Consider the following 19,451-nt stretch of genomic DNA (forward strand, 5'->3'; position numbering starts at 1 on the left):
ATCAGAATGTCTTCAGATTTTGAGGTTACATCGTAGTACAAATCTTGATTTAATAAAAAATATCTCAATCAGAAGAATATTTTACCCTATTCGCGGTAAAAAATCATAATAAAAGTAATGAAACAAATGAAACATTTGTACCGTGTAAGAAACGTCAGTTTATTGAAATAATTTCTATATTGTTCGTAGTTTCTATAAATCTTTGAAGTTATTGAAATGGAAAATATTTTTATATAAAAGACAAATATTACAGCTGCTCAAAAAAACAGATTGTATCGCCAGCAAAAAAAAAAAACAAAAAAAAAACAGTCAATGAATGTATGTTAATTTTAATTACATGAAGTTCTTCAAACACAATTACATGATGAGTGAAATCATGAAAACAATATTTCTTCAGGCGTTGTTTAAAATAATCCACTGTGTGAACGAATATTATAGAATTTGTTATTCAGCAATTACTTCATTTCTCTTATGAAAGTTCAAGTCTTAAATGCTAATTACAATGACAAACCGATCATGTTATATTTGAAATATGACTTTAATTACATTATTGTTTTAAAATATTATAAATATTTTTAATGCTATTATAAATATATAATTTATAACTTATCATTATATAAATGTGTATAATGGTTGACACTAATAAATGCGTGCATCACGAGTGTTACCATATTACTAATAAATATTATTCAAAATTGTTATATGATGTATCTATTTTTAACTTAAATACCAAGTGTGAACCTTACGCGCACTCTTTTTTTCATTTTAGCATAATAGTATTCATATATATCTAATTATTTATTAAGAAATGAAAACTTTTTCAATTGTCCTTGTCAAGACCGATTTTCCTACCAAAGTCAGTAACAAAATCTAGATTAATGATCATTTCCCACGATGTTATCGTTTATAAAACTCGCGACATTTCAAGGAGACAAATATCAACACATTCGCAATAATAATCCTTTTGAATCTGTAAATAAATTCTGGGCATGAGTTATGGCGTCAAAAATATATTTTAGTTAGAAAGGAGCTACTTCTAGCATGAAAAGAACGGAAAACGACACATATTTCAATCATTTTAATGGTCTCATTTCATGGGATAACGTTTCTGATATCGTTGCGATTGGTTATTTATACAGAGCGCGTCGATCTGTCAGCGAAACGTATTTTTTGATTTGACAGAAGAAACGATATTTATCCTTCCATGATAAAAGAAATGATATAACGAGATTGAGTAATACATTGACGTAGCAAACGATTTTTTGCGAGAATCAGACCTGAATAAGAAATGCCTGTACTTTGAATATATATGGGCGACGAGGTCAAAAAAAATGAGCTTGAAACATACAGAATAGTTTGTTGGGATCAATAAATAAAAAACTAGGTGTAGGTGGCATTTTTCCTCAAGGCAAGTTGCATGAACTTCCCGAGATGTATGAATAATAGACAATCAATAAAATATTGACTGTAAATAACAGTCAAATTGAATTACTAATTATTATTACGAACAATATTGAATTACTAATTAAATCAAGTATATCGAAAATAATTCAGATTTTAATTGTAATTCTGACTTAAGTTCTAATATATTTTAAACAAATATTTTCAACTTTGCAATTCATTTAATAATTCTTATAAATATTAGACAATGTTACAGTATTTATTTATTATCTATTTGAAAACATTTAATATTTCTCGAACAATTCGTTACGGTACGGGAAGTTCCAGCAATTTGCCTTAATACACGATGCCATACACCCAACTAGTTAAACTTGAATTCTTTCTACAGATATTTTCCAGATCTGACCATAAAGAATGAAACAAATTACATATATTTTGATTTTGGGCAAAGCTAAGAATGTGTCCTTTCTAAGAGTTAAAAATAGTATCTGTTTCATCTCTGATTTATTTGCAGAGCTATGAATAAATAAATGTCAGATAAAATTAATGCAATTAAATGACTTATGTATTATTCATTATATTACAACAAACCGATTTATATTAATGAACTTCTCTGCGGCCTAAACGAAAATTAATTAAGTGCGAACCAACAAACACTAGTAAGCCCAAAGGCATTGTCCGCGACACAAAAGCACAAAGAATGAAAGGAAAAGCTCAGAGATTTTCCGAGATGAGTAGAATTTCTTAAAAACACTACTTGATTTTATAAGATAGCTGATACGTAATTGATGATTTTGTAAAATATGACAATACTAATTATAATGCTATAGCATTAATACTTTCGAAAACAGTTAAAATATACAAAATTGATGGTTATTAACTTCCCGTAGAAGTTTACATTTTCATAAAAATCGATTTTCAAATTTTATATTTTCTCCACGTTTCAAGAAATTCTGAACATTTGAGACCAAATTTGGAAAAAGTATGTGTGTGTGTGCATGTATGTATTTAACAATTTTTTGCGTAGATCGGACGTTTTTTCCAAACAGCTGATTAACGTTTTCAAAATTTAAAAGCCATTCGATGTATCTCGATGAGGATTATCGTTTCTCGAGTTTTGTTGAGATCGGCCGAGCCCGTTTTCGTTCTTTGTATTTGGAAAAAAGTTTACACTTTGTTAAAAAATCAAAACCGCCGATTTTTATGTTTTTTTTTGGCGAATATATCATTTCTTATAGAACTTACTGAATATTATTGGCTTTTGACAATTAATATAAAATTCATCAACAAATTTCCATTTGTTCAAATTGTTTTTCAAAAGAATTGAAATTAACTGTACGGGAATTTCCAGAAATTTTCCCTAAGGCACATTGCCATGCACCACTAGTTTAACAATATAACCGTAATATAATTGCAATAAAAACTAGATTTGTACGATTTAAAGATTAGCTACACATAAAATGATAAACGTATAACCTTAAATCCTCCTGACGTAAAATTTCCATAAAACTTGGACATAGAATACTCGTAGTATCATTTTTATTTTGCTATACGAAACCTTTTATAAATTTACAAAATAAAATGCATTTCTGCTTCCCATAAAGCACTTTTAGGACATCACTATCTACTTGTGTGGACGGTAGATAAAATAAAACTCTCTGCAACAAAAGTTGGATTATAAAAATGCACCGAATAGAGTTTTCCTACATAATAAGAAGTTACATAAAATAGCGAACGACCTGATTTTGATACTTGTGATGTCCATTTAATATTTTTATGCAAATAGGTAACAAAATAGAAAATGGCTATGTTTTATTATCTATATAAAATTTATAATTCAAAGCAGTTATTATAAGTTTGCCCTATTTTCCATTTTTATGGTTTAATGAATAAAGTTACTACTAATGGCGTACGACATTGTGCTTTAGTAAATATTCGATATAATTTTGAAACAAATATAAAAATTAATGTACATGAAAAATTTAGCAATAAATGAGCCACGACCACCGTTTTGTTCATAATTAATACATCAGGCAAATGTTGGGATATTGAAAAGAAAATCATTTAATATTTCATCCGATTTACAAAACTTTTGTATCACATTGTATTAAATGTCCTCCAGTTTTTAAGGTAGAACATTTTTACAGATTCTACCATTTAACAAAACTCTTTTGTCAACTTATCTTGATAGATCATTCATTAAACCGAAAAATATTTTTTGTCCAGTTTAAGCTCATATACATATTTTTTGTTGAATAAAACGTTGTCCCATGCAGGGTTGTAATTCTGATAATACATGAATTCATTCGAGAAAAAGGCAAAAAAATATTTATACAAACAATGTAACTTTAGTGAATAAGGTGACATTGTTTTAAAAGATTGACATAATAATTAAATGATAATAAAATGTATAAGTCATAGTTCATTTATTTTGCGTTTGATTCATTAAATAAAAATTTTATATGCAATTATTATTTTTGATATTCCATCTCAATGGTGTGAAAATATATCTTACAATTTGGCTTGTAAAGCTGCTTTTAATGTTGATTTTTCTCGATAATTAGATCATATAATCACTATTTCTAAAATATTGCCTAATGAATCAAATTGTGCCAATCAGCAAATTTGAAAATAAAAAAGTTTCAATCTGTTAGCGTTTTATTAACTTCAGCTAATATGCATATATTATAACATAGGGTAGGGCGGGGCACAAATGTCCAATTTGACTTTGAGCAATTATATTATATAATTATAAAGACTATCTGACTATGTTCAGTAAAGTTTTGATCTAATTCACCCTTCTTGAATGGTGTTTTTTTTAAATTTGTCACCTGGATCCTTTTGCCGCATATTTGCGGAGAGATAAAGAGCTCAAACAAATAGAAATGAGTGGAATTAATTCCACGGATATTTTGGATTAATCAAAAATCAATTGCAAATTTTTCATTTATTTATAATTTTTTTTTTCCAACCTTATATTTAATTATTCATTCGACAACGTTTGTTCCGCGGTATTAAAATTATGCTTTTGTTTCGCACGAGGACGAGTAATTAGATAAGGAGATTAAATAATTAAACAATTGCAAAAGAACTCACAGAATTATTCGCGATGACCTACTTATCCTTTGCATGTTATTTATATTAAACCATTTGTTGGTTTTACATATACAGATATATGAATTCTCATAATAATATATTATACCCACACTAGAATTATAATTTTATACTATATTCTTCACTATATTGTGAATAGTGTTTAAAAGGCTTCATTATAATTCACAGTTTTATATGATACAAATGAAAATTTCTAACAATAAATGAGGACTGTATTGCTTGTAATATTCATTATATGATCTAGTAGTTCGTCAGAAATAATCACCAGCAAAATTTGAATAACTATTTATTTAACTTATCTTTTATAAAATTGCTTATGTTAATTTAATTTACTTTTTTTATTAACTTCCCGTAGGGTAAGTTATAGTAATCGCAAAATATTCGAAAATGAAAATATTTTGCATATCTTCACGTTTCAGAGGTTTCTGAACATTTTGGCACACTTTAGTAAAAATGGATGTATGTGCGAGTGTGTGTGCGGATATCAATTTTCGTCGACGATTTCGGAAACACTGTTCAACTGATTTGAATAATTAAAAAAAAAAATCATAATTCGATTCCTACTGATAAGGAGACGTACTGATTAGTTTTTGGCAAAGGCAGGTATAGCCGTTTCCGAGATACGGAGCAAAAAGTGCTCAAAATTGTATTTTAGTTTTTGAGATAAAGGAGCGTCCAATTTAAAGAACATTGAACTCGTATTGACAAAATGATCATCTGCTGAAATTTTGTGATGGCAGGTCCAGCGTCTCCAGAGATCAAATAAACTAGCTGTAAGTGGAATTCTGTCTTGAGGCAATTATGGCATCGTGCCTTAAGGCAAATTGCTGGAACTTCCCGTACCGTAACGAAATGTTTGTGGAATACTGAATGTTTTCAAATAGATTATTATAAATATTGTAAAATTGTCTAATATTTATAAGAATTATGTAAACTGAATTGCAGAGTTGAAATTAATTGTAAAGTATATTAGTACTATAGTCAGATTAAAAATAAAATCTAAAATATTTTCGATATACAAAAAACTTAAAAAAAAAAAAAAAAAATTTGAACAAAATTTTTTTTTCCTAAATCAATTATTTCGTTAAGACAAGCAGAAAGTCTTTAAATCATTTAAAATCGGACGCTTAGTTTCTCTCAAAAATTGCCATTTTCTACATATTTAGCTCCGTATCTTCAAAATGGCTGGGTCTTCCTTTGCCAAAAACTAATAACACTTCTCCCAATCATTACTAATTGAATGTTTTTTTAGATCATTCAAATCAGATACTCCGTTCTCTCAAAAACTCGATTTCTATTTCTGCACTCTTTGCTCCGTATCTCCGAAACGGCTGGACCTGCCTTTGCCAAAAACTATCAGCTCTTTTCCCTATCAATAGGAATCGAATGTTTTTTTGAACCATTCAAATCGGTTAATCCGTACGCCCGAAAACGTGGGCGAAAATCTGTATCCATACATACATACACACTCACACACACACACACACACACACACACACACACACACATCCATTTTTCTGAGGTATGCCAAAACGTTCAGAAACCTTCAAAACGTCGAGAAATGTAAAAATTTTCAATTCCGATTTTCGGCCCATTACAATAACTTCCCTACGGGAAGTTAAAAAGTAAAGAATAATGTCATTTGGCGGTCAAAAATGATCATTAGATATATGTACATCGCATTATCAAATATTTTATAAGATTATGATAATATGTACAAAACGAAATATAAACATCAAATTTTTCGAAAGAAATCAATTGTTTTCAAAAATTTCAAAATTTCTCAAAAATATTAAAAATATTTTCATAAATAAAAATATCAAAGTTTTTTTTTGAATTTAGTTGTAGTACGGGATGTTCCAGCAATTTGCCTTGACGCACAATGCCATGCACCACAAATTACTAATTTTATTGTTTACCACTTTAGCCAGGTAATGTTCAATTAATCCTTGCTGTGGGTCCTGCAATAGGACCCCTAACACTCCTAGATGTTAGCTTTTATACAGGCTATAATAAAAAAAAACTGTGATCTAACAAAAAAAAACAATACATCTTCTAAAACAGTAAAATAATATATACCGAATAGTTATGTTAAGATCTCGTAAAAAGGCTTCCATTAATCACGTGATCGACTTTTCAAGAAATTTTGAAATTCCTCTCCCTATTGCTGATATGTTGAGATTTTCAAAATTACTTCCCCTTTCCCACTTTTTAAAATTTTTTTTGAATAATGTTTGAATTTAAAAAAAAATCAAGTAAAAAGTAAATACCCCTATTGCTGATATGTTGAGATTTTCAAAATTACTTCCCCCTTTCCCACTTTTTTAAATTTTTTTTGAAAATGTTTGAATTTAAAAAAAAATCAAGTAAAAAGTAAATACACGTGATATCTTACTATAGCCCTCCCTACCCCACGTGGTATTTTGTGATTTTTCTGTCTAACCCAACCTCCCCCAAAAAAACCTTACGTAATAAACTAAACAACAGTATTCAAAAAAATAACAACGAAGGAAATTTTCAAATAATGCCATTTATTTGCGGATAGCAACTTCAAAGAATAAGGTAATTGCGGTTATACAGCTTTTTCCCTCCACTTTGAAATATTGTTGTTAAAAATTCTTAACTTTTACTGTTTTGAGATATTGTGGTAGATCTTTTAACCGCCTAGATTGAGATTTGTTGGTAGATCTTTTAACCCCAAGAGTTAACTCTATGATATTTGATAGATTTTATTTTAAGAAATTAGGTGGAACAATATTTTGGAAGGCATATTTTCACTTGGGAATATATTTGGATCATATCTAAGAATGGATATTAGCAATGTTGATGTTAGGTAACCGTAAAGCGGGTCAACCAGATATCAAACACTAATGATAAAGTTCTTAAACTCTTATTACAAATATAGATATATATTTTTCTATTACATCTTATTTGCAGAGATAATAAATAAACGTATTCGGATTGTCAGTTTTCTTCTTACTGCAAATAATACTCTCGTTCACCAGGGTTAACAATAATAATAGAAATAGTAAATTCCATAATGTTGCAGCTGAATCACGATCCTTTCTTGCGAAATACTGCTTGAAATAGTTAAATTTAATATTGTTTCGTAACCAGGAAACAGTATCATGTATTGTTCTCGCGGCTCGGATCGTTTTGTTTCGAGTGTGGGTTTCAGCCGGGGGATAAAATTTGTTGCCTTCAGGGGGACTTTTATGTGGTTGGTTTGCTTCTTGACGCGAAGGTTATATAGCTTCTTGTGTGTGGCCATAATGGGATAGTCGAAGAGTAGGATAATATTTAGAAAAAAATAGTAACTAGTGGTGTATGGCATCGTGCCTTAAGGAAAATTGCTGAAACTTTTCGTACCAAAACTAAATATTCGAGGGAAAAAATCAGAATTCAATAAATATTAATCAATGATTAATAACATAACAATAACCATGTGCATATGTCCAATGATCATTTTTGACCGCCAAATATCATTTTTTTGAAGTAAAACATCTATAGGCGCGAATAGGGTGTAAATCCCTACAAATGCAACGAAAATCCGTTACGCCCGAACTCTTCGTCATTAGCTCTCGATGAGATCATTCCTATACGGGTTGCTTATGATTAGTTGTCGTGTATGTGAATAGAGATCTGTCGTTGTATGCGTAACGGCATCAACGTTGTATGCGTACCGATATCAACTAGGCAATCGGCATAGATAAACATTTAGAGTTACAATCGTAGTACAAATCTTGATTTAATAAAAAGTGTCTATATCAGAAGAATATTTTTACCCTGTTCCTTGAAAATAATAAAACAAATTAAACATTTGGGCCGTGTACTAAACGTAAGTTATTGAAGAGAAATTATTTCTATAGTATTCCTAGTTCTATAAAACGTTGAAGTAATTAAAATGGAAAATATTTTTAGGCAAGACATATTACAGCTGTTCAAAGAATGAGATTATATCGCCAGCGAAAAAGTAAAAAAAAATACAAGCAGTCAATAAATGTATGTTAATTTTAATTACATGAATTTCTTCGAACACAATTACATGATGAACGAAGTTGCGAAAACAATATTTGTTAAGGCGTTGTTTAACATAATCCACTGTGTGAACGAATATTATAGAAGTTATAATCAGCAATTACTTCATTTCTCTAATGAAGGTTCGTTTCTAAATGCTAATTACAATGACAACCGATCATGTTATATTCGAAGTATGACTTTAATTACATTATTGTTTTTAAATAGTATATATATTTTTAATGCTATATAAATATATAATTTATAATATATCATTATATAAATGTGTATAATGTTTGACACTAATAAATGCGTGCATCACGAGTGTTACCATATTACTAATAAACATTATTCAAAATTATTGTAGGCTGTAATTATTTTTACTTAAATGCCATCTTGTAAAGTAGCAAATAGGTTTTACTTCAATCGCGTGTGAACCTTACGCGCACTCTTTTTTTACTTTTTTTTTCTGTATCTCCGAAACCGCTAGACCTGCCTTACAAAAAATTTTACCAATTCCTCATTTCATCAATACAAGTAAAAAATGTTCTTTCACACCAAACAAACACTATCTGTACATAAGTAACAGTTATTATTAAAAGAAATCGAACAACAAAAATTACTTCTGACTGAACGCAATGATGGAAACTTTTTCATTAAACTGGGACCCTATCTCAAATCAAATTAGTTTAGCTGTTATGACGACTGTCACTACCGCACCCTGGTACAACCGTACCCAATCTACCCTAAATTATAGTTATTAAGAAAAAAAAAGATGAAATTAAAGTTAAATAATATGAATAGTTATGACTATTGATGTACAAAATGTGTAAAAGGATTTTTGATAGAAAATATTTTATAAAGTAGTCATGGACCTACAGGCTAAAACAATAAACCCTGAGACCATTACACATACAAGAAAAATAAGTTTTTCCTTTTCCATTGTATGTGTGACCGGCGTTGCGATCATATTATGTTCGTCGACCGGAAAATAACGAGAGAAAAAAAAATCATTGATAATTTTCCATTACTTTTCTACGCTTCTGTAAAAAATGCTATCAAAATAATAAATAATGGAAAATACACTTTCGGGTTTTGGGATTAATAGACATTCACAGACGAAGGGTTTTCTTCTCATTTTCTTCGAATCCTACTCGATTTATAATATTCAACTGATTGATTAATTTATTCACTTTCTTTGGATTAAGATATACTTTATTGTAATGGATGAATGAAATTAGAGTAATGTTATGATATTTTTGAGCAAAAGTTGTAAATACAAATTAGCTTCGTAATTTAAGAGAAACTGTTTAAAACTATGGGAATTTTAATATACATAACTTTTGGGAATTATGAATTTTATTATAATAAAAAGATAATTTCATTTTATACAAAAACCAATCTCATTAATTCTAATACATTATATTCTAATACAATATTAACTTAGGAAGCATAATAACATCATATGAATTGTAACGACTCGATGCTGAGTGGGATATTTCTCTCGATGACGCATCTATTACAACTTAACAATCAATCACGAAAGATACGTTTGCTATTTTCCATCTTAATAATTAGGTACCATAATCGCATTTTTGTTAATTTTCTGTAGAGTAAATTATCGTAATCGTCCAAAACTCGAAATTGAAAATTTTTGCATATATCTACGTTTTGAAGGTTTCTGAACATGAACTTACCTTAAAAAACGGATGTGTGTGTATGTTTGTATGGATACAATTATTCGTCCACGTTTTAGGGCGCACGGATCAACCGAATTGAATGGCTCAAAAAACATTCGATTTTTATTGATAGGAAGATGTACTGATCATTTTTAGGCTAAGGCAGGTCCAGCCGCTTCGGAGCTACGGAGCAAAGAGTGCATAAAATAGAAATAGAATTTTGCGAATAAATTGAAATATACCAATAGTGAATAAGTAAAAGTATATCTATTATCTAAGCAACACTGAAAAATTGATAATTTTAATAAAATCTAATCTATGATGAAATTTGTGCGCCGCAAAATCAGAAAAAAAAACAACTGACCTCTCTATCTTTTTTGGCAAAACAGAGTTATTGAACCGAATTGAATTGAATCATATTATGTTCACAATTTAAATATTCAAATTTTATTTCACAAAGTGCCTTATAAAAAACAATTTATCTCATCGATAAAAATAATTTTCTCAATATTAATGCCATTTCAGAGTATGATCGATGTAACCTTATTATTTATTAAGATATCCCAATGCTTTTAAAAGTATACCCTCCTCAATTTAATTTCTTTCATTACATCATTCCTTAAAAGCTCCAGACACATAATGGATCGCATATAACAATTCTATATAGATAACAGCCACTTACTTCGTGTCTTATTCTTATTCTTTTAGAATTTTGGACGTCGATGTAGGTGAGAACAGGGTCATTTGGTATTATTTCATCATTATATATATATATATATATATATATATATATATATCATGGATTTGGTCATTTTCATTAAACTTTCATGTAGCTTTAACTTTCGTGTACCAAGGTTCAATTTGACTTTGGGCATTTATATTGTGAAAACCAAACCAATTATGCCACAATAAATAACAAAAATCAAATAAGTATCTGACTATGTTCAGTAAAACTCACAGCTAATTCATTTACGTAAAAAATTTTGTTGTTTTTGAAAAATATGTTACGTGATCCTTTTTACCCCATAGGCGGGGTAAAATGGGACGACCAGGGACCAAACAAGTTCATTGTCTTATTTTTAATTTAGAAGGAATTGTACAAATAATAGATACATTATTCAACCAATAAAAAATATAAATTTTATGGGTACATTTTTTATCGAGATTAAAATTGATTGATCTGCTATTTGGTCACAAATATTCTTTCGCAGAGTAGGAATAATTTTGTATTTAATTTAACTCTTGTAAAACTGTTTTTTTCAACTGAATTTAATTTTTTTGCCACTTTTATCTGGTTTAACCTTTGCCAGGGTATAAGTTTAGTTGGTGCTTTTTACCCCACCCACGTGTTAGCTTTTGTAAAGGTAATTAAAATAAATACTGAATCTGACAAAAATTATATTAAGGTCTTGTAGACTAAACAACAGTGCTCACAACCAAAAAACTAACAACGAAAGAAAATACTAAAGCCGATGGCAGCGTCGTACAAATCAATGTGATGACTGGTTATACATCATTTTCCCTCTACTTTCAAATACTGTTGTTAAAAAATTTAACATTAGTTTTTTTAGATATCGGTGGTGGACCTTTTTACACGCGGACCTTCAAGACCCGTTCTACACTACATATTAATTATTGTTTTAAAACGTTTGCCTAATTATTCAAAATTTTGCTTATACAATTTGTACACATAATGGAACTTCACTAACGTTGGCCACATCTATATTTAAATTCAAATTTGGTTTTTAACTGTTGGTTGAAAATTTTTAAAATTGATCGATTTTTAAAGGTTATCCTAGAAAAAATATATTACAGTAATATAATAGACAGACAGACATAATTTTCTAAAGCATTCACAATCTGTCTAAATGTTTTTTATTCGCACGAGTTCAATGAGCAAGACAGTATGATTTGAACTAAACTTTGTATTGAAACAAAATTTTATTTAAACATATGAGAATGGGATAGTAATTCATGGAAGTGTGATGTACAAAAGTAAAAATTATATTTGACACTTAAAACATTATTCTAGTAAACAGGCACTGGTCCTTAAATTGATTGAGCGTGTCATGCTAGGATAGGAGTATTGTTTCCTTGATTTGTTGTAATTTTGAAACACCAACAAACTCTGCTAAAATATACACGTGAAAAAACTATTTTCATTTACTATTTCAATCAAACTCATGTACATTATCAGATCTTTCACCCGCTTTTCCCTCATTTGATCGCTTTTTTCATCTCCGAAGCTTTAATATTCAATTAGGTCCTTCTCGACACTCAAAGCTATTGGACTAGGCGCTGCTGGCGACATGTGTTACATAAAATCAAAGCAAAGATTTAATTTGATTTGTTCAGCCAATTTTTAATTTTGCTTAATGCATTTTGTTCAGCCAACTGGTACCACAGAGAATAAAATTGTCTCCGAGCCGACGTGAAATCTAATGAAATATACAATGTCATCTTATATATTAGTTTTATGACGAGACTTAGTTTTATGCCTTTGAGTTATGATAAAATTAATGAAGTTGTGGTTTTACACTTTGTGGGTGAGGAAAGGTTTTTTAGAAAGACAATGGAAGTGGAGAAGTAAAAATCTAAAGTATCAGTAAAAGTCTATATAAAATAAGTCATCATATCCAAATAAATAGGCAACTTCAAAATGGGTCAACATTGGTCGTTGACTAATTGACATCGTTACCTATTGATGAAGACTTCGTGAGCCAATTATTTGTCAATGGTATAATAATAATAAATCGTATTCTGCCCGAAGGCAGGTCCACAAACAAATGATTTCCTTGCCCTTCGTCTATCATACCCATTGCTACTATTTCCCCCCTTATTTTTCATGTATTTTTCTTTCCTTGATCCTGTGCTTCGGCTTTTAGTTCCCCGTATTTTCTCTTCTCACGTAGGTCGTCAATTGTCTGCATTCTTCTTCTTCCCATTTCTCTTTTTTGTCAATGGTTGTCAAAGCAAAATATGTTAAGTATTTTATTATTATTGTTATTATTTTTGATGCAATTATTGTTCACTTCCTATCAAATACTTGTTCCGTTATTAACCAACCATATAATTGTTGTGTGTACTACAACCTAGTATGTAATATTAAGTTTCGCACCGAGATGAACTTGACTATGTATTCAAATTGCTAATTGTTAGACAAATCGAATATGCAAATAGCCTTTTGTTATGCATGACACCTAAAACTTGATAGCATCTTTAGTGCAACAGCTAGTGGGATAATTTTCTCATATTGTTGTAGATAGTGCAATTTGATGTTACATTCTGATCGACGGATACTGAAGTAAACTAATATTTCTTTAAACTGATGTTCCATAAAATTAATAAATTACCTGATGGGTTTTTTAATGATTTTTGGATACCCCCTCTCCCTTGGTGATACGCCGCGATATTTAAAATTACCCCCCTCCCCTACCAAACATCACGTGCATTCTCAGTTACGCAAAATTTTTCAAATTTACGAAAAAAATGTATTTTTTTGTAAACACAAGAAATAAATATACGTGATAACTTACTGAACCTCTCCCTCTCGCAGTGATTTCGTGATTTTTTGTAAATTCCTTCTCGCCCTAAAAGTCTCACGTGACTAATGGACGCCATCTGAGCATATAAAATTGATATAAGAATAAGAGTTTTGACATCTCTAATTTGGACGGCAATAATTAATTAGCTGAAACTCATCATAAACTAGACTTTGGAACCAAGTCTCCAGTAAAGTAGACCATAAGAGCATTGTCATGGCATGTAATTACATCTATGGATGGATCAGGCAATAGTTTGGCATGGCGTGTTTGGCATATATCAGGTGTATATTGCCCAAGGGCCTAAATGTAGAATTATGACAATGTTTTATATCGTTTTAACACTAAACATACCATAACGGGTCAAATGACCCATTTTGAACTTTTGCATTGAAAATGCACGTATAATTTCATTGCGTTTGCACATTTGACTTCATGACTTTTTTTAAGTAATTAAAGTACAGTTATAAACAAATTTTTTTTCTTGTTTTGTTTTGTTTATTCTGAGTTATCCTTCTTGTATACCGATATCTACCACAATGGGTCATTTGACCCGGAGAGAATTTTTTGGTTTATGAGATTGTCGAGTCATATTTGTAGTCAGTAAGTTGCATATTCTTCTGAACACTGTTGCGTAAACGAAAATAGCTCAAAATAATTTCAAGAAAATATCAAATTTTAGATTGAAAATAGCTTTTTATTGTTAGAAAAAGTGGCAGAAATTGAAAGTCTCGGATAGTACCTAGCTTATATTTTATTTTGATAGCTATAGTAATACAGGTTATTTTTTACCCAGAAAAATGTCGAAGCAAACAAGACATTACAAGTTCTTAGAATATATAAATAATATTGGCGAAGAGTTTTCAGAAATTAGTGAAGATGTATTTTCTAAAAATAAAGATATGTTGGTTGAAAATAAAAATGAGTTTGATTCAACGATGAAGAAAACAATGATAAACGTTTACCTGAAACTGTTTCATATTACAATAAAACCAAATTTGGTGTAGACATGACCGATCAAATGGCGAGGAAATTTACTATAAAATCTAAGTCTTGCAGATGGCCTCTCCAAGTTTTTTTCAATATCCATGATTTAGCGGGCATAAATGCCTGGATTTCGTACAAGCAAACGACAGGAGAAAGTATCTCGCGACAAGATTTTTTACTCAAGCTAGCAGAAGAACTTGGCGCCGATTTTCGAGAAGTCCGTGAACAACCAAAACAAGAAAAAAATACGAAAACATCGTTGCCTAAGTCTACTACAGATGCTTATAAACGTATGAAATGTCAAATAGGATGCTGTAAAGAAAATAAAACCAACAAAATTTGCTCTAAATGTAAAAAATATGTTTGCGGAAAGTGTACAATGATGCAATTAACTATGAATTAAATTTTTTTATTTTTGCTTTTGTAATAGAAATATTCAACATACTTTTTTGTTTAATTATAATAAATTTAATTCTTATTTTTATTCCTTCCTAACATCCATATTTCATACATTCAAGCATGAAACATAGAGTCGGGTCATTTGACCCGCTATGGTAGAATTAGGTATATATTAAGTCTTGGTATGATTAGTGTTAAATGATGAAGGAGCATTACATATCGTTGCCATAACAACGCAATGATACGGTCTATCTTGTCTCTATCTATTTTGTCGGAGAATCTGCCCCTTTGTTAAAAAGTTATTATACGGACTTACTTCTATATGTATTATTCCATTAAAATTATTTATAACTTTTAAATTGAAAGCTATTATCTTCTTAATACAGTTTATAAATTTGCTTGTATCAAGTTTCTAAACAAAGATAACTTATTGACTGGTTAGTTGGTGCAACAGAGCATCCTAGCAAAACCATTATTTCCGTAAACTTGATTGCACCAACTTGTGTATATTGACGTGGAGCAGCTACCTCAGGTGCATTACTTCTCGTCCAATATAATATCGTCGACATTAAAGCTTCCGGCAAAACTGGGCCATATTATACACATATATATATATATATATATATATATATATATATATATGGAGTTCCAATAATTATTATCTGTTGTTGGGTTGCAATCTACTGTGCAATCGATGCATATGGATCAGAATGATTTACAGCGAGAGATAGGAATTTATCGAATACAGTTATGGTAGTATAATGATACTTATGTAAAACTATTTTTGTAGAGATAAATTATTTTTACTAAATTTTCGGTTTTTGAGGTATAATTTTTCAGGAAGATTGTTCACAAAAAAATCATACATCGTGACCAACCTTTACCGGGTGGAAAATGAAAAAAAAGAGTTTTGCAACAAATGCAAGTCTCATTTTTTTACCAGTGGATACTTTGGTCTGTTTTTAACAATTATTTCTCGTTTACTTGGAAATACCTTTGACAAGCTGTCAAAGGCCCATTGTTATCACTCCATATTTCTGCCAATGCTGGGCCAAACTTAGCTTACAAGCTTGGCCCAGAATTGTACAAAGTTGGGCCAAGCCTCGACCAAGTCTGGGTCCATGGTACTTTTCTCAATGGGAGGTTTTAATTTTTTTTTCTTGGCTATGCAATGCTTGCAATATAGTACTATGCCATTCTGTCCATTATATTAAATGAAACCAAACATATGATTATTGGAATAAAATTTTTCGAAATAACTAGATTTAAAATAGGTTCATTTACTTCATTAGAAATTATTACAAATAAGTCCCAAAGAAAAAACAAGACAAACCCATCCTGCAATAAACTTTTGAAGACGAGATACACGTTTGATCTTTGACGCTCAATATCTGACCGTGTTACGTTAACTAACGTTGATAAAACTAGCCAATTTTCAAATAGGGAATTTCAAATACTACTTGATTTTTTATTTCCTATAGGTATCTTGTTAAAATTATAAAATTTATAGCAAAACTCTAACTACCCTTATTTGCTTCTATGTCTTTTATTCAAAGCAATTCTCCTCAAACCCAGTGTTTTTCTTATAACGAACTTAGTTCTTTCAATTTAATACTCGGAGTTGTTTTGTTTCGAGATTCCTTCAAGATCTCATTAAATGCGTTTGGATATTACGAGGAAAACGGCGTCGCCGGCAAACATGAACACTTAAAATGCTTTTATTATCTCATCCAAGTTGGGTCAAGAGCTAAATATCAGCTATCCACCATCTGAATATCATCATTTGGTGAAATTGTGAGCCTATATAAAGTTAAGAGAAGGATGTAATTCCTATAAAATTATATTAACCTGATGGTATGGATTGTTTATTTATTGGTTCTATATGCAATTACTACTAATTGCCACTACTCACTAATGATGCCTAATTGAAAACATATGTGTAGTAGATATTAGGTATGATCTCAATATTCATTATTTTGATATGCAATTAATATGATTGTGATATTTTTTGTCGATAGTCAATTAAAACTTCAGTGAAGTTTACTCTGTTATTGACATTCCAAAGAAGAAGTTTATATTTTTGCCAGAAAATCCATATTGTTGATGCTTCTCAGTTTTTGCTAAGTATGTTTAACTTTTTAATTTTAATTTGTTAAAGTATATTGTATGTTTTACTTTTGAATAAAAAACTAGTATTGTTAACAATTTTGTAAGTACGTCCTTGATAGAACTTTATTTCATTATAATCGAAAATTAACTATTACGAACGCATACAATATTATAGTTCTTAGTATGCAGAAGTTCTTGAGATGTGTTTTTAACAGACTAGAACATCGTCTGGTTCTTAATTTAATTTACTTCACACAACTAAATAAGTCCATGATTAATGTATATGGTGGTTGGTTATGGTTTGTTGTGATTGGAGTTCTACCCACAAAGATAGAACTCCGTTCTTGAGAAAATTAAAAGAACAATAATTATTTTACGGAGTTTGCGGAGTTCTTGCAGAACTTCAGTACTTTTACATACTGTCTTGTGCGTAATGTGTTAAATTGAAGCACACGCGCGCCATCTCTGATATATCATCACTATTATGTTATATTCAATATGTACCTATATTAAATTTTTCAATATTTTCATACCTCCCTCCGTGTTTTTTTTTTTTAATTTTGGACAATTCTGGTCAAGTGCAGAAAGATCTAAGTTCTTTGGAATATTTGTTTTAAATAATTCCTTTAGAACAGACTAGAACATCCTCTAGTACCTAAATTAATCACTCGACATAATTAAATTAGCCTGTGATTAATGTATATTTTGGTTGGTTATGGTTTGTTGTGATTGGAGTTCTACACACAAAGAGAGAACTCCGTTCTTGAGAAAATTAAAAGAACAATAATTATTTTACAGATTTTGCGGAGTTCTTGCAGAACTTTAGTACCTTTACAAACTATCTTGTGCGAAGTGTGTTAAGTTGAAGCGCACACGCGCCATCTCTGGTATGCCAGAGATCATTATAATATAGTTTTGAATATATATTAATAATTTTTAAATTATAAATAATATTTTCATACCTCCGTATTTTTCTTAAATTTTGGACAATTTTAAGTCGTTTTCTAATTTTTAAAAAGCCATCTGATGTTACTAATGTTAGTACTCAATTTGATTAAATCGTTTTTGAATTGTTTATATCAGTGCAGGCTCTAAAAAAAATCTATGAAAGTTTCTTATACTTTTTGAAATTTTGGTTATCAACAAACAATTAGCAAATGGGATTTTTTGGTAAAAATATTTTTTTTCTTTGGAAAGTTAATTTTATTGAGACTATGTTTCGACCTTGAATTGACATCCAAAGTTTTCATCTATGTTTGTAATCAAGAATTGCCTTACAAATAGTAAAATAACATTTTAGTTTATATCATACCATGTTTTTTGTATAATTTAATTGGAAATAATGTAAAAAGTTTATAGGATGCATTTAACCTACGAAAATGCTGATATATGTATGCAGCAAACTTTTGTATTGTGCTTCGTGCAAAACCTTACACATTAGTGTCAAAACATTGTAGTAACAAGTAAAGTTCAAAATTAATCGTATCAGTTTCATTGTGCAATTCCTCTGTAAATAACTAAAACTTAAGTCATTACAAACTATTACTTTGTTGTAGGTTTTGTTATTTTCTAATTAATAATTAATCTATATAGAATTAAAAAAAGATATATTTCTTTATCTTCTAAAAAATATGTTTTACTGTAGATTTGTATATCTTATTTTGTATAAGTGTGCTCTGTTATCTTATAGCAAATTTATGGAAATATTAGAGAGAATGGTGAAAAAGATCATATTGAGAAGAACATAAGTCATTGAAGATAGGGGCTTGTTATAACAATTTTCTAGATCTCTTGAATAATTCTACGAAAAATGATGCTTTGCATACTTTTGTATACTGTAGGCAGTTCTAGTTCATTTCTGCATATGATCTTAGGCAGAGATCTCTTCTCATTTCTGAGAAGCAAGATTTACAGATCCGTCTCTTCGCGAAACCGGACTTCCGATTTTCAAAGTTGTCGGTTAACTCTAGTTTGCAAACTCCTAAGATAAAATCTGTGTGAATTTGAAATGATAAATTATATCATACAATTGCAACAAATTTATTCTATTTATATCCCCCCCCAAAAGACATCTGTAGAATTATATTTCAGCATCCACATTTAATTCAAATGCAAACTTGTTACATAAGTTTTTAAACAAGACCATTTGTCACACTATTATGGTGCTTCAGAGACAAAACACAATGATGTAACTTTTGTATAA

At 29.8% G+C, this 19,451-nt stretch overlaps 1 non-coding gene across 1 annotated transcript; it reads right to left on the reverse strand.

Annotated features, from left to right (window-relative positions):
• Positions 1-17,557: 17,557 nt before the first annotated feature.
• Positions 17,558-17,622, reverse strand: LOC113387104. Its single transcript, XR_003368072.1, has one exon. It is a non-coding gene; the product is annotated as a U7 small nuclear RNA (small nuclear RNA).
• Positions 17,623-19,451: the final 1,829 nt, after the last annotated feature.

Source organism: Ctenocephalides felis, unplaced genomic scaffold (genome assembly GCF_003426905.1).
Source record: "Ctenocephalides felis isolate EL2017-DRISC unplaced genomic scaffold, ASM342690v1 CF-g0.4_SCAFFOLD_03571, whole genome shotgun sequence".
NCBI lineage: Eukaryota > Metazoa > Arthropoda > Insecta > Siphonaptera > Pulicidae > Ctenocephalides > Ctenocephalides felis.